Raw genomic sequence first — 15,312 nt, forward strand, 5'->3', positions numbered from 1 at the left:
CAACCCTGGATCACCTAGATAACAAGGACAGACTCCTATTTATTGACTATAGCTCAGACTTCAACACTATTATTCCCACGAAACTCATCTCCAAACTCCGTGACCTGGGCCTCGGCACCTCCTCTGTGACTGGATCCTGAACTTCCAAACTCACAAACCACAATCTGTAAGGATAGGAAACAACACCTCCTCCACGATCATCCTCAACACCGGTGCCCCACAAGGCTGTGTTCTCAGCCCCCTACTATACTCCTTATATACCTATGTAGATGACTGTGCGGCCAAATTCCCCTCCAATTCGATTTTCAAGTTTGCTGACGATGCCACCATAGTGGGTCGGATCTCAAACAATGATGAGAAAGAGTACAGGAATGAGGTAAAGAATCTGGTGAACTAGTGCAGCAACAATCATCTCTCCCTCAAAGTCAACTAAATGAAGGAGATTGTCATCGACTGCAGGAAGCGTAAAGGAGAACACGTCCCTGTCTACATCAACAGGGACGAAGTAGAAAGGGTCGGGAGCTTCAAGTTTTTAGGTCTCCAGATCACCAACTATCTGTCCTGGTCCCCCCATGACGACACTATAGTTAAGAAAGCCCACCAACACCTCCACGTCTTCAGAAGACTAAGGAAATTTGGCATGTCAACTACGACTCTCACCAACTTTTACAGATGCACCATAGAAAGCATTCTTTCTGGTTGTATCACAGCTTGCTATGGCTCCTGCTCTGCCCAAGACTGCAAGGAACTACAAATGTCGTGATTGTGCCCAATCCATCACACAAACCAGCCTCTCATCCATTGACTCTGTCTACACTTCCCGGTGCCTGGGCAAAGCAGCCAGCATAATTAAGGACCCCATGCACCCCGGACATTCTCTCCTTCACGTTCTTCCTTCGGGAAAATGATACAAAAGTCTGAGGTCACGTACCAACCGACTCAAGAATAGCTTCTTCCCTGCTGCCATCTGACTTTTGAATAGATTTACCTTGCATTAAATTGATCTTTCTCTACACCCTAGCTATGACTGTAACACTGCAATCTGCACACTCTCATTTCCTTCTCTATGAACGGTATGTTTTCCTTGGAAAGACGGAGAATGAGGGGAGATCCTTGGAAAGACGGAGAATGAGGGGAGATCTAATAGAGGTATACAAGATTATGAAGGGTATAGATAGGGTGAACAGTGGGAAGCTTTTTCCCAGGTCGGAGGTGACGATCACGAGGGGTCACGGGCTCAAGCTGAGAGGGGCGAAGTATAACTCAGACATCAGACGGACGTTTTTTACACAGAGGGTGGTGGGGGCCTGGAATGCGCTGCCAAGTAGGGTGGTGGAGGCAGGCACGCTGACATCGTTTAAGACTTACCTGGATAGTCACATGAGCAGCCTGGGAATGGAGGGATACAAACGATTGGTCTAGTTGGACCAAGGAGCGGCACAGGCTTGGAGGGCCGAAGGGCCTGTTTCCTGTGCTGTACTGTTCTTTGTTCTTTGTTCTTTGTTTTGTCTGTATAGCGCAAGAAACAATACTTTTCACTGGATGTTAATACATGTGACAATAATAAATCAAATCAAATCAAAATCATTCTTGGATCAATATGTCTACAGCAGTTACAATGAATGTTGCAACATTCCAAGAGAGTCCCATTGGGTCCTATAGACGCCAGCAGTCTCTGTAGTGTAATGGTGGTTGCATTCACCTCACACACGAAAGGTCCCTAGTTCAAAACCATGCCGAAATATTATTCAAATTTGTTCATTAAGGGTGAGGGAAGTTTACATGATTGAAATTTGTTGTTAAACATTATCCGAAACTCGATATTAAAGCCATGTTATCTTTGCTCTGGCCTCGGCCTCAAAATCTTTCAGCAAAATCAGAGATCCTGTATTTTTATGATGCAATGAGGGGAAATAGATGTTCCTGTTTTGACACCGTGGACATATCAGCAACTCATTCAGTCCACAACAGAATTTAATGGCTTTGTTGATGCGGACGAACAAAGTTAATCATCATCTGAACCATGTCAAATAGTATTGTGTGCTTAAAAAGGCAGACACAAGTGGAACTGTAACTGAACTGGAGGAAATGCGCACATTGCGCAGAACCATTACTTTAACATCGTTCTTCAGAGTAAAGAAATAGGGAAAATCACTCAGACAGTTGAGGAAATCGAGAATCAGTGCGGATCTACTGGACTTTCCTACAGCTGAACGGGATTTAGACGCCTGAGTGTTTCACACACAGAATGAAGAGGGATCAAGTATATCTAACAAATCATTCTTAAATCTATTCCCTTTGAAGATATTTGATTTTGTTTAAAAGCTGATTGTGGTCAATCTCAATGAAGCACCGTGACATGTGTATTACCCAGAGACTCGATTCCTTTTGTTGGTCAGTCATGTTTGCAATTCAATGTTGTATATTTCGGAGATATTTCATTCAGAATGAGGAGATAGGTAATTAATAAAAATATATTAATATTAAACATTGAACAGCGAACAAATATTGGGTAGAACTGGTTGAAATTATTCAAAGAAAGATGAGTATGATGCATTAATAATTGAGCAGAAATCATTGCTCCCTTAGATATTTGCCGGACGACCGCTTATAAATGTTGAAGTTCAAGATGAGTTGAGAAATCAGGTTGAAAGAAACGGTTTTTGTCTTGTATTCAGTGACATGGGCTCTCAGTGTAACCATTCGAACCTGCAGCAACACAGTGGAGTTGAACATTGTGGTCAGGCCAATTGGCGGCGCTATGCTGTCAGTTGTTTCTGTAGTGTAGTGGTTATCACGTTCGCCTAACACGCGAAAGGTCCCCGGTTCGAAACCGGGCAGAAACTCTTATTGAAATTATTCATTTAGTATGAGGGAAGTTTTCCATGGTTTCAGTTGTTGCTGAACATTATCCGAATCTCGATGTTGTAACCATGTTATCTTTGCTCTGACCTCGGCCACAAATGCTCTCAGCAACAGCAGAAATGCTGTATTTTAAGACGCAATGAGGAAATAAATGTTTGTACTTTGACACCGTGCGCACATTAGCAACTTGTTCAGTCCATAACATAATATAATGGATTTATAAATGCAGACTAACATAGTTAATCATCATCTGAAACATGTGTAATAGTAGTGTGTGCTCATAAAGACACAAGTGAAACTAACTGAACTGGAGGAAATGGCGCACATTTCCCGGAAGCATATTTTTAAAATTGTTCTTCATAATAAAGAAATGGGAAAAAAATCACTCAGGCAGATGAGTAAATCGAAACTCAGTGTAGATCTGCTGGACTTTTCTATAGATGAACGGGAGCTCGGCGCCAGAATGTTTCACATGCAGAATAAAGAGGGATCAAGTATAACTAGCAAATCATTATTAAATCTTTTCCCTTTAAAGATATTTGATATTGTTTAAAAGCTGACTGTCTCAAATAAGCACCATGGGATGTGTATTACCCAGTGACTCGATTTCTTTTATTGGTCAGTCATGTTTGCAATTCAATGTTGCATATTCCCGAGATATTCAACTCAGAATGAAGATGTATGTATTAAATACATGTATTCATATTTAATATCGAATAACAAAACAAATATTGAGTAACTAGCCAACGATTCAAGTCTGGATGACCCTTCGTCAGAGCTAAGAGCAAAGAAAAGCAGAAAAGATTTAAATTATGAGGGTGGAAGGGGGATGCTGTAATTGGACAAAGGGAATGCAAATAACGATAAAAGATGGCTGAGAGAGATACTAAAAATGTCCATTAAGCGATCAGAATAGCAGAGCAGAGGTAAAGGTGGTTAAGGCAGTTGCCCTGAAAGAGAAGTGTGGGGGGGGGGGGGGGGGGAGGGGGGGGGGGGAGTGAGGGGGGAAGGGGGAGTGGGGGGGAGGGGGAGTGGGGGGGAGGGGGAGTGGGGGGAGTGGGGGGAGAGGGGGAGTGGGGGGAGGGGGGTGGAGTGGGGGGGAGGAGGGGTAGGGGGGAGAGGGGGAGTGGGGGGGAGGGGTGGAGTGGGGGGGAGGGTGGGGGGAGTGGGGGGGAGGGGGTCGTGTCCGCTCCGCCATTCGGTCGTGCTGCAAAATTTCTCATCTCCATTCTTCTCCCCTTTTCCCAGTAACCTTTGATCCCCTTACCAATCAAGAACGTATCTATCTCTGTCTTAAATACACCCAATGACCCGGCCTCCACAGCCTTCTGTGGCAATGAATTCCACACATTTACCACCCTCTGGCTGAAGAAATTGCTCTCATCTCGATTCTAAAGGGCCGTCCCTTTATTCCGAGGTTGTGCGCTCGGATCCGAGATTCACCTACTAACGGAAACATCTTCCCCACGGCCACCCTATCGAGGTCTTTCAATATTCTGTAAGTTTCAATAAGATCCCCCCCCCCCGCCAAACTCCATCGAGTTCAGACCCAGTGTCCTCAGATGTCTGCAGTTTTATTTGATCGGCTTCAGTCGCTCATGTTTGTTGTTGTTTATTTTAAGTTCGGTTTGTGACGGCTTCTCAAGACCATTAATCGCATTGCCTTGTGTCTGACCTGTTTACATTGAACTCTTCGTTCTGAACCGTTGATTTCCTCGAGTTGCGAATGTAAATAAAACGGATTGTACAGTAGCGGATTGAGATGTAGATCCCGTGCGAGAAACAGATGCAGCAACACAGAAACCTTCAAGCTAAGAAACGGAGGTAAACAAATGGAAAGACAGAGGGTGAATCAGAGGCCGAGACCGTAATAGAAGTAAAGGCATAAGTTCGGAGAAACAGATGCAGAGGGATAAACACGAGGAACGGGAATGGTAGAAATGAGGGAGAGGCTGAGAGATAAATAGTGGGACAGGCAGTGAGATAAATGGGGGAAAGAGGGAGGCAGGAAGGGAAATAGATGAAGATACAGTGAAGGAACCGTGAAGGGAAAAGTTGTATATAGATGGAGGTAACACAGTCGGAGACACAAAGAGAGACAAACGAATAGAGAACAAGAGAGGCAGAGAGATAGGCAGTGAGATAAACAATGGCCTAAATGGTACACTGAGAAAAGCAATGGCCTAAATGCGACCAGGAATTACAGAAAGGGAAAGAAAAATAGCACAATGTAGCGTAGTACGTGATACCAGCAGGGTGATTTCCAAGAACCTCTTGACATCCTGAGTAACCAGACCAGTCGCACCATCACATTGTTATCCTTCCCGTACCCACTGCAGTAAATACACAAACACGGTGCGGCAGCGCCATCTGGCGACGGTCCGAGGTCATTTCCTGGAAAATCATCGAATTCTCAAATTACAGAAGGTTGTTGCTGCATGATTATATTACATTACTCTTGTTCATCCTTTTACTATTACAATGCAATTAAATGCAGTTGAACGCATACGTGAGGGATAATCCCAACTTTATTTAATTGCTGACGATTCGCTTTATTCAATTAATAGTGGTTAAAAAGCTAATTTTAAACAAAATCAACCCATCAATATTCCGATAAGTGCCTCCTCTAAAATACCAACATAAGATGTAAATATGACCCTGGATTCACACCCATTTCCGATGTGCTTTCGTTATTTTCATTTAAATCTTTCCATCATAATGTTACTTGTTGAGTTATTATATTTTATTATACGTTATCTAATATAAATAGTATCTAATCTAAGAGTATCTTTATCTAATATAATGAGCAATTTGGTGGACTCGTTGAAATGGGAGACTGGGAGAAATCGTATTGTCTAAACTCGGAAATTCAGGGAAAAGGGCAGAAAGAGAAGAACGTGGAGTAAATGTGAAGACAGAGACGGTCAGAAGTAGGGCAAGGGAGGTAGTGGCGGAATGACACAGCGAGATAAACAGGTCCCAAACAAAGGGAGAGCCGGAGAACCTGAGAAATACAGGGAGAAAGAGAAACTCAGAGTTCATTAGTCCAGAGCGAACACTGATAGGTGCCCGACGACCATCAGTTCAGAGAGAGCAGCCAATCCTGTCGCTGGGAAACGCCCCTCAGTTTCTGAGTAAGTGAAGTTTCCGCTGATATGAATTTCCAATTTAATATCAGAACAGAAATATCAACATGTTTCAAATATTGTCTCATTTCTGCCGAATCCTAAACCAGACACCATGTGCTCCTCATTTTGGTTGCTGATAATAATGGTCTTGCGGCCCGGTGAGTCAATAAGCTCTGACAAAATGTCATCCTGACACGAAACGTTACCTCTGTTCTCCCTCTCACACATGTCAGATCTGCTGAAGATTTCCAGCATTTACTTTGAGCCAATGTTTAAATGATCAGCGTCTGTCCCATGGACTATGTTCGCTCCCAGATTTTGAAGAACATCTGTGTTTTATTACAGGGACAAATGCTGAAGATTCAGTGTTTCAAGATCGATCTGAATTATCGATTCTGGAAGGACAGAACATAACACTGGGCTGTAAATACTCAACAGCTGCTCTTCGAGCCCTGTTCTGGTACATCCTGTATCCCGGGCAAGCTCCAAGGCAGCTGATGAATATTTTTAGCTCGGGCGATACCGATAAGCCTCCGGATATCCCAGATAGGTTCTCGGCTGCTTTACAGAAAGGAAACAACGCTGTTCCTTTAAATATCGCCAGCACTCTTCTGTCTGGCACCGCCGTGTATTTCTGTGCCATGGAGCACACACTGGTTCAGAGATATAGCGAAACACGTACAGAAACTCCAGACTGGGAGTTCTAGTTAGTGGACGGCAGAGGGCGCGCTCACACAGATAAACAGAAACAATTCAGTCTCAACAGTGAGTGTCACCGCATCATAAACAGAATTACAAAACAAAACACAACGCTCAACATGAACAGCTGAGCCGCAGTTGGTTTTAACTTGTAACCATGCTAAAAATGCATTTATGATTAATTAACTCACACTTAGCCTTTTGCTGATATTTCCTTGCATATGTGAATTATTCCCTATCTTCACTCTTCGTTTTGTGGTCGGTTTGATCAAAGGGTCCATTTGATCAGAGTATTATGCTCGCTAAGGGATCAGGTATATAACATGTGCATTTCACAAGGTTGACTGAGAACCATTCAAACAATCCCTGAGAGCAAGGTACCATCAATGTTCATTCTCATTTTCAATGACTGTCAACTGTTTTTTGACATAATTCGCAACTTTATAATAACCGGACCAGCGACTTTAATCCAACCCCTGTCCCGAACAATAGAGCGATATTCCTATTAAGCCAACTGAATATAACCCAGCTTGGGATGTTTCTGCTCACTGAAAACCACGTATCCATCCACAGGACTAAAAACACGACAGGGGACACATGAAAGTGAGGTTCGAGGATCCGATCACATTATAGCAGATTACTAAGAATGTGGATTGGAACGAGAGTTTTCTTGCGTCAACTTACCCTTTTACAGAGCGGCCAGCGACAAAGTGTAAGGCGGCAATTGGGTTGTATGGGGTGGGGAGGGGAGATTTCGGGCAGATAATTGTGAAATATACACATTTAATCTCAGTTCCAAATCATGTTGGAGAGTTTAAAAGCACTCCAATCTGATTAGTTCAGATTTTAATATACATTTCAGATCTGAGTCATGGAAATTCTGTCACTTAGTTACTGTCCTCAAATGATAAGACAGAAGGAGAAGTGTTTTTTTTAAGTTTCACCTATGATATTACATGGAGTGATTTTGTTTTATTCTGGCATTGTCTACTCCCGATGAGCTGCACTTACAGGAAGTCTTAATCATGTCTGCGGACAAGCGGTGAGACAAACAACAGCAGCAGCACCGTTCAGGCATCCAAACCTCTCTCAATTTCAATGTGTAGGAAATGGACTCTGAAGAGTTGACCAGAAGAAGGACTCACGTATGGAGTTTATGATGAATCATAGAATCATAGAAAAAGAATCCTTACAGTTCAGAAGGGGTGCATTCGGCCCATCGAGTCTGCACTTGCCACAGTCTCACCCAGGCCCTATTCCCGTCACCCCACACATTTGCCCTGTTAATCCCCCTGACACAGAGGTCAATTTAGCATGGCTAATCAACCTAACCCGCACATCTTTGGACGGATAGCAGCCCCATCCATGCACTCTGCATCATCTCCGGAAGCTCCTGTCCTGGCTTTTCAATTTTGTGATTCATTTCTTAAAGTTACAAAGTTACAAAGCCAATGCGCAGAGCGGAGAGGACAATCAAGAACCAATCTCCACACCTGCCCCTACATCAATTAAAATTCAAATTCAACCCAATTGATGATCCCCACAAGAGATATGAGCAAGATCCAAGCTGACAAGAGAAGGTATTGCACGTGAACTTGGGCTTTATGCGACGCTTAGTCTTAGCCAAAAACCCGAGAAGTTTGCAGCGGTTAGACTCGTGGACAGTTGCAGCCACATTGAGGACCGGCGCTGTCAGCCGCTCAAACAAACACCGAGAGAAACCAAATTAACATTGCATCAAACTGTCACGCACCTGTTTCCAGCAGTGGCTGAGAAAACAGGCAGCAGAATATGATCAGACCGACAGTTCCATCATCAACTCAGCCTATCGATAGAAAACAGAATCCCTACCGTGCAGAAGGAGGCCATTCGGCCCATCGATTCTGCACCGGCAACAATCCCACCCAGGCCCTATCCCCTGAACTCCATGCATTTACCCTGGCTAGTCCTCCTGACACTAAGAGGCAATTTATCATGGCAAATCCACCCAACCCGCACATCTTTGGACTGTGGGAGGAAACCGGAGCACTCAGAGTAAACCCACGCAGACACGGGGAGAACATGCACACTCCACACAGACAGTGAGCCAATGCCGGAATTGAACCCGGGTCCCTGGCGCTGTGAGGCATCAGTGATAATCATTGTGCCACCATTTGGCCCATAAAAAATTGAAATCATGCAGACTTCCCGCAACCTAACTGAGAACGTTTAATAATGTATCTGCCCGGTTTCGAACCGGGGACCTTTCGCGTGTGAAGCGAATGTGATGACAATTACAGAAACTGTGAACAACAGAGAGCTTGAACTACCGTCAAGTTTACATCGAGCCAGGCAGAAATCGAACTTGAAACCTTCTGATCCATAATCAGACGCGTTGTGCCTTGAGCGACTCACCGACATGAACGCAGGACCTCCCTGCTTCTGATTAGATCTTTATTCTGCAACCTCAGAGCTGGATATTCACATCAGCTTCGGGAGAGATGTTTCTGATCAGCTGTTAATTCCCATCAACTCAGGGCTGAATATTCAGATCAGCTCCAGGAGAAATGTTTCTGACCCTCAGACCAGACCCACTGACGTCACTCGCACTACATAGTGACGTCACATGGGCTATAGGTGACGTCACACATTCTGACGCCACACATTCCGCATTCTGACGTCTGACGTTGGGCGGCACGGTGCCACAGTGGTTAGCACAGCTGCCTCACAGCGCCAGGGACACGGGTTCGATTCCAGCCTCGGGTCACTGTCTGTCTGGAGTTTGGATGTTCTCCCCGTGTCTGCGCGGGTTTCCTCCGGGTGCTGTGGTTTCCTCTCACAGTCCAAAGATGTGCGGGTTAGGTTGACTAGCCATGTTGAATTGCCTCCTCATGTCAGGGGGATTCGCGGGGTAAAGATGTGAGGTTACAGGGAGAGGGCCTGGGTGGGACTGTGGTCGGTGCGGGTTCAATGGGCCGAATGGTCTCCTTCTGCACTGTAAACATTCTATGATTCTATGAGTTTCCAATGCCACGGATGCTCTGACGTCAGAATGCCGGATGTTCTGACGTCACAATACCGGATGTTCTGTCGCATGCGCACTCTCCTCCCCCGCACTATCAATTCTGAAGCTCCTTCACTGATTCACTTTGTGATCACAAGTCCCAGCGACCCGGCTCTCACCGCCACTCTGTGACTGGTTTGGGGTTCGGTTTGATATCCAATAGCGTTGCTTTCCCAGGAGCTTCTCTCAGCCTGGGATCTGCTGACAGCTGTTTCACACAAGCCGATAGGATCCAACATGTTTCTGACCTTCACTTTGGTGATTATTTTCCTGGATTTATTACTGTTTCCTCAGTGTAAGTGTGGTCACTATTTCTGACAGGAATATTTCACACCTCAGCAATGTTAGGTTCTGTTAAATTGTACTCAGCTTTATTATATCATCTCGAATTGTGAATACAATTGTACTTTATTGTGCTACATTATAGTACGATATGTTCTTACTGCAAATGTACATATTCTTCCCAGATGCCGCTGGCAGTGAAGAGCTATCACAGTCTCCGGAGTCAGTGGTTGTTACCGAGGAAGCCACTGCATCGTTGAACTGTTCAACCACAGTAGCTGGAGAGGTCCTTCAATGGTACAGACAAAATCTAGACAGAACCGTGCAGCACCTGGTGACCGGTACCAGCGATCAGGGCAGGATCACGGCTCGGCATACTTTCTCAGAGAACCACAGCGTTCTGAATGTTCGTGAAGCTCGGCTGACAGACACCGCCACCTATTTCTGTGCAATGGAGGCACAATGTAGCAAAGACCGTACAGGGCCGTACAAAAACCTGCCGCGATCATCCAGAAAGTGGAGCCTGTGCAGAGAGCTGGGCTTTTAATCACTCTCTCCCTTGGATACGCGCCGCAGTCACCCGATCAGTGAGATCTGTTGCCGATTTGGGTTTACTCTTTAAAATCAAAACAGAACGGATAAAATACATTTAAATTGGGTTATTTTCTGTGGAAATGTCATCCGGGCAGCGCATGTTCCATGGTGCTTCCAAATTGGAATAATCGTGGTATTCGGTGAGTCAATATTAAAAGGATCCTTGTCTATTTCCTGTGATAAATCCCATTCCAGTCTGTGACACATTCTAAGTTCGGCTGCAGGGACGAGTGACAGACATTGAGTTTCCCAGACTCCATCGGAGTTGAACGCTCTGAAAGACCAGTCAGGAGTGCTAAGGGACAGTCACTCCATATCTGAAAGCTTTCTGTACCTATCTAGACAGAGCAGTATTCCGGGTAAGTTATGGGATATTTAATGAAGTGGTAGAGGGCCAGACATTGAGATAGGTCCCAAGGTCTCTCGGACCGGTTCGCTGTTGACTTGAACGAACAAAGACAGCAATACACCTGTTCGATAAATAAACGACCAAGTCATCCCATTTTCACAGAAAAGTGGACAGGGATCGAAAAATGTTATTCATTGCACTGCCACTTGTTACCATCTGGAGTAGAGCGCCACAAACTATAAAGGAAGAGCATTCAATAGTAAATTTCAAAAAGGCATTGCCAGACCTTGAGAACGGAAAACAACTCGTGGAATGCGGGGTGAGAAGAGCAATTGGGAAAGATCTTTCATTGAGCCACAGGGAGAGTCAATTGTTTCTGATCCATTCGCGCCCGTCCGTCACTATTTTTTCTCAGTCACTTGAGCAGTCAGCAGATGCAGGCTAGTCACAGACTGCTGCAGGTTCAGCCGCCGCTATTTCCTCTCCATCACCTGCGACTGCCGCTGAGAACTCCGCACTTCCATCAGCTTTGAGTCTGCGGTGACCCCGGCCACAGTTTCCGGTTGCTGCTTTTCATTCTAACACCATTGTGCTTTTCGAGACATTGCTGCCGCTGGTCGATTTCTGTCATTGGTTAGATCAGAAGTTCAGTGCTTCAGTCTATTCATTAGTGTAGCAAGTAAGCTTATATAAACACTGCAATGAAGTTACTGTGGAAATCCCCTCGTTGCCACACTCCGGCGCCTGTTCGGGTACACTGAGGGAGAGTTTAGCATGGCTGATTAGCGACTGATTCAGGAAGTGGTGCGTGGTACTGTCGGATAATACAGCCTTTTTAACGAGGTGAGTCTGTGTTGAAATTATTATTGAGCAATCCAAGCATTCATAACTACAGCAGACTTTGACACATCCAATGTTTGGTTCTAGGAATTGCTGGCGCAATCTCAGTTAACGGCCCTGGAAGATGATATAACAGTAATTTTTGGCTACATGATCTCTACATCTGGGAGCTTGCATTACCGCTGCTCTGAAGTAGATTTGGAGGTTAACTGCATGCATTGCGCCATAAAGATATGTCTCATGATTTCGCAATCTGTTCCTCTGGTGACCTAGACAAGATGTGGAGATGCCGGCGTTGGACTGGGGTAAACACAGTAAGAAGTCTAACAACACCAGGTTAAAGTTCAACAGGTTTATTTGGTAGCAAAAACCACGAGCTTTCGGAGCGCTGCCCCTTCGTCAGGTGGGTGGGAGTTCTGATCACAAACAGTGCACAAAGACACAAACTCAATTTACATGAATAATGATTGGAATGTGAGTCTTTACAGCTAATCAAGTCTTAAAGGTACAGACAATGTGAGTGGAGGAAGCATTAAGCACAGGTTAAACAGATGTGTATTGTCTCCAGACAGGACAGTTAGTGAGATTTTGCACAGGTTTTGCCACACTCTCTGACAGAGATTTTGCAACGAGAGACAGAGGGAGAGTGTGTGCGTGTGTCCTTGTGTGTGAGAGAGTTCAAAGTAACCTTCAAATACCTGGACTCCGCAATCTCTTTACTCCAGGATCAGTGTGGCAACCCTGTCTGACAGAGAATTAAACATTCCCACTGTATTCTGTGTTAATAAAGTTTCTAACATCACCACAGCACGACACTGGAAATGAGCTTCCTTGGGTTAGAAAGTGCTTTTGGACATCGGAAGTCTGTAAAAGGCATCAATAAAAATCTTTACTGCTGTTTTCGACTGAAATTTCTTTCTGGAGATTAAATTCATTGTCTTCATATTTCCACGGCCAGAAAAGTTTATTTTTAATTTCATTTTTTGAATTTAAATCCGTTTCTTTCCCGGATTGGGTTAATGAGTGGCCACCACTTCCTAGGATTTCCCGGATTCTGTCTCCAGTCGGTTCAGATATTCTTTCCGCTCCAGAGGACACAGGCAGTCTGGCAGGAATAAGAATCCGGGAACTTACCGAGGGGACAGTGCCGTGCTCAGGGAACGCTGCACCTTCAGAGCTGTCAGCCACTCGGTGACCTGTTCAATCGGGGGCACCGTGTTCCCTCTCAGTTGGAGGTGACACATCACATGGTCACTGTTTCCAAGAAGAGCAGAGAAATGTCCTGTTTGATATCTGTTCACCAATCACAATTACTGAAACAGAGAGAACACTACAATATTACTGAATGAAATGTCACACTGAGTCCAAATTGGCTGCTGTGTTTTCCACAGTGACAGGGAAACACTTTGGGACATCAAACTGTACAAATAGTGAAATGTTCATTCCCTAAGCTGCCCCCATTGTTTTAGTTTGGTAATATATTTATTATTAATACATATATATATATTAGAATTAAAAGTTTGAGATAACAACACGATTTCAGGTTCCAGATCAGACTCACTCTGATCACAATGTTTGCCTAACGCTCTGTTGTGTTGAGTGAGGCTTTGGCAGTTTTTGTGCAGGTTCAGCCCAGCTCTGTGTCTCTGTGGGACTCAGTGCGCAGTAATAAACCCCGGAGTCTGTCAGCTCTGTTTTAGAAACTTTCAGCGGGACTGTGCGGGTTGTATCATTGAGTTCCGCTGAAAAACGGTCCCCTTTGGATCTCCCTGTGTTCCCGGTGTATTTATTTGTGTGCAGAAAATACTTCATGGATCCGCTGGGATACTGACGGTACCAGAATAGATAAAGGTCGCTGCTTGTACTTGTGTAATTACAGAGCAACCTAACATCATCTCCTTCAGTGACGGTGACTGCAGCCGCTGTCTGTGAAACAGAATCTCCTCGGGAATGTCCTGGAAAAGTCCAAAGAAATATTAAATTAAACATTGTGACTTGACTCCGTTTCCCCCAGAATTCGCCCGTTATCGGCAAAAATAATCTGAGAGAGAAGGTTCAGCGGCTGGATTGGGAAGTTTTTGTGGCGATTCAATAAAACTTCCACGATAAACATTGTTCTTTCTAACGAGATCAGTTCCTCGACTTCAGTCCCTGTAACTGGAAACTGCTCACGGTCTGTTTGAAGTGTGATGTTTGCCAAAGTGATTCACTGGTATCAGGGGAGCTGGAATCTGAGCCCAACTCATTCTCTATCAATCCCTGGGGGAAATGTGCCCAATCCCAACAGTGTCCAGTGATGAGACCAGCGAAATCCGGATAACTTTTCGATGTTGAGATCAATCCGTTCCCTCATCACCGACCCCCTCCCCCTCGCATTGAAGGAACTGCCTGACAGAATATAGTGTGTGGTAATGATGTGTAACACAGACTTGAGCAACTTGTGAAATTACCGGTTAACAGAGCTGCCGCTGTGAGGAATAAATACCGAGTAACAGGAGACATGTTTGCAGAGAGCTCGCGGCGGATCTGACCAGAGCGGGTGGGAGATGTCATTGTTTCAGTCAAGAGTTGAAAGAGGCGGAGTCATATCCAGGCCCCTGTGGATTGGTTCACTGCTGGAAACATCATCAGATGACATCCAATCGGCTTCAAGCTCCTTTGTTCTTCAGTTCACCCAATGATCTCACAGCTCCTTTATCTCCAATTCACCCCATAGGCGGAGAGACGGAAGGAACAAAGTGAAGTTGGCCATCCCACGGCAGGGGATTATTTTCCTCTTCAACAGTTATTTCATGAACCGACCGGTCCCCTGAGTGTTGATGGGTCTGTTCTGACATGGAGAATGACAATGTTCATCCCTACAGCAACATGTCAAGCAGTTTGTTATCGATCATGTTTGGGACAGCAGCTACAGTGCGGGGGAGGATGAATTTTTAGTTGAAACATGTACTTCACAAGAAGTGGTAGAATAATGAAGAGTCTGTGATATTTCCATACGATCTTCCCTCAATTTGTAACTTTGCCGCCTGTGAAATCCTCTTTCAGAGTGGAAGTATAGCTTGCCACGCCATTGGACTGCTGATCCAATCGGTGCCAAACAGGGAAAAGCAGCAAAGGTCAATATCTACAATAAAATCTCTAATAAAACAACACAGATGAGGCAGGTCAAAGTGAGAACCACACAGGAAAGCTGTGGGTGTGGCTGCCATAGGCAGTGTGGTGAGAAGTAGAATTTATCTGCAAGGAATTGAACTCAATAACACTATCACATTGGAAATCATATAAATTTGCCTGTCTGTAGGAGCGGCAGCTGAATGTTCATTCCATACCGCGGACCAACAGTCTCGCACCAGGAAGGTCAGGGTTAGTAAATGATCCAATACAAAGCGGGATCTTCATCAGTGATGTAGATGGAAAGTGGGACCGAATAACTGAGTAGCTGGATTGGAGAGGTTCTCAATGAATGTACGAGGTAACAGAAAAAACTTTAAATGTTTACGTTAAAGGTTGGG

The 15,312-nt window shown here is 44.8% G+C and overlaps 1 protein-coding gene and 1 non-coding gene across 2 annotated transcripts in view; one reads left to right on the forward strand and one right to left on the reverse strand.

Moving 5' to 3' along the window:
* The window catches only part of LOC144483900 (uncharacterized), a 206,714-nt gene that overhangs the window by 149,949 nt on the left and 41,453 nt on the right, over positions 1–15,312 (reverse strand).
* trnav-aac (transfer RNA valine (anticodon AAC)) lies at positions 2,774–2,846 on the forward strand. Its single transcript has one exon. It is a non-coding gene; the product is annotated as a tRNA-Val (tRNA).

The sequence above is a fragment of the Mustelus asterias genome, unplaced genomic scaffold (genome assembly GCF_964213995.1).
Source record: "Mustelus asterias unplaced genomic scaffold, sMusAst1.hap1.1 HAP1_SCAFFOLD_84, whole genome shotgun sequence".
NCBI classification, from domain to species: domain Eukaryota; kingdom Metazoa; phylum Chordata; class Chondrichthyes; order Carcharhiniformes; family Triakidae; genus Mustelus; species Mustelus asterias.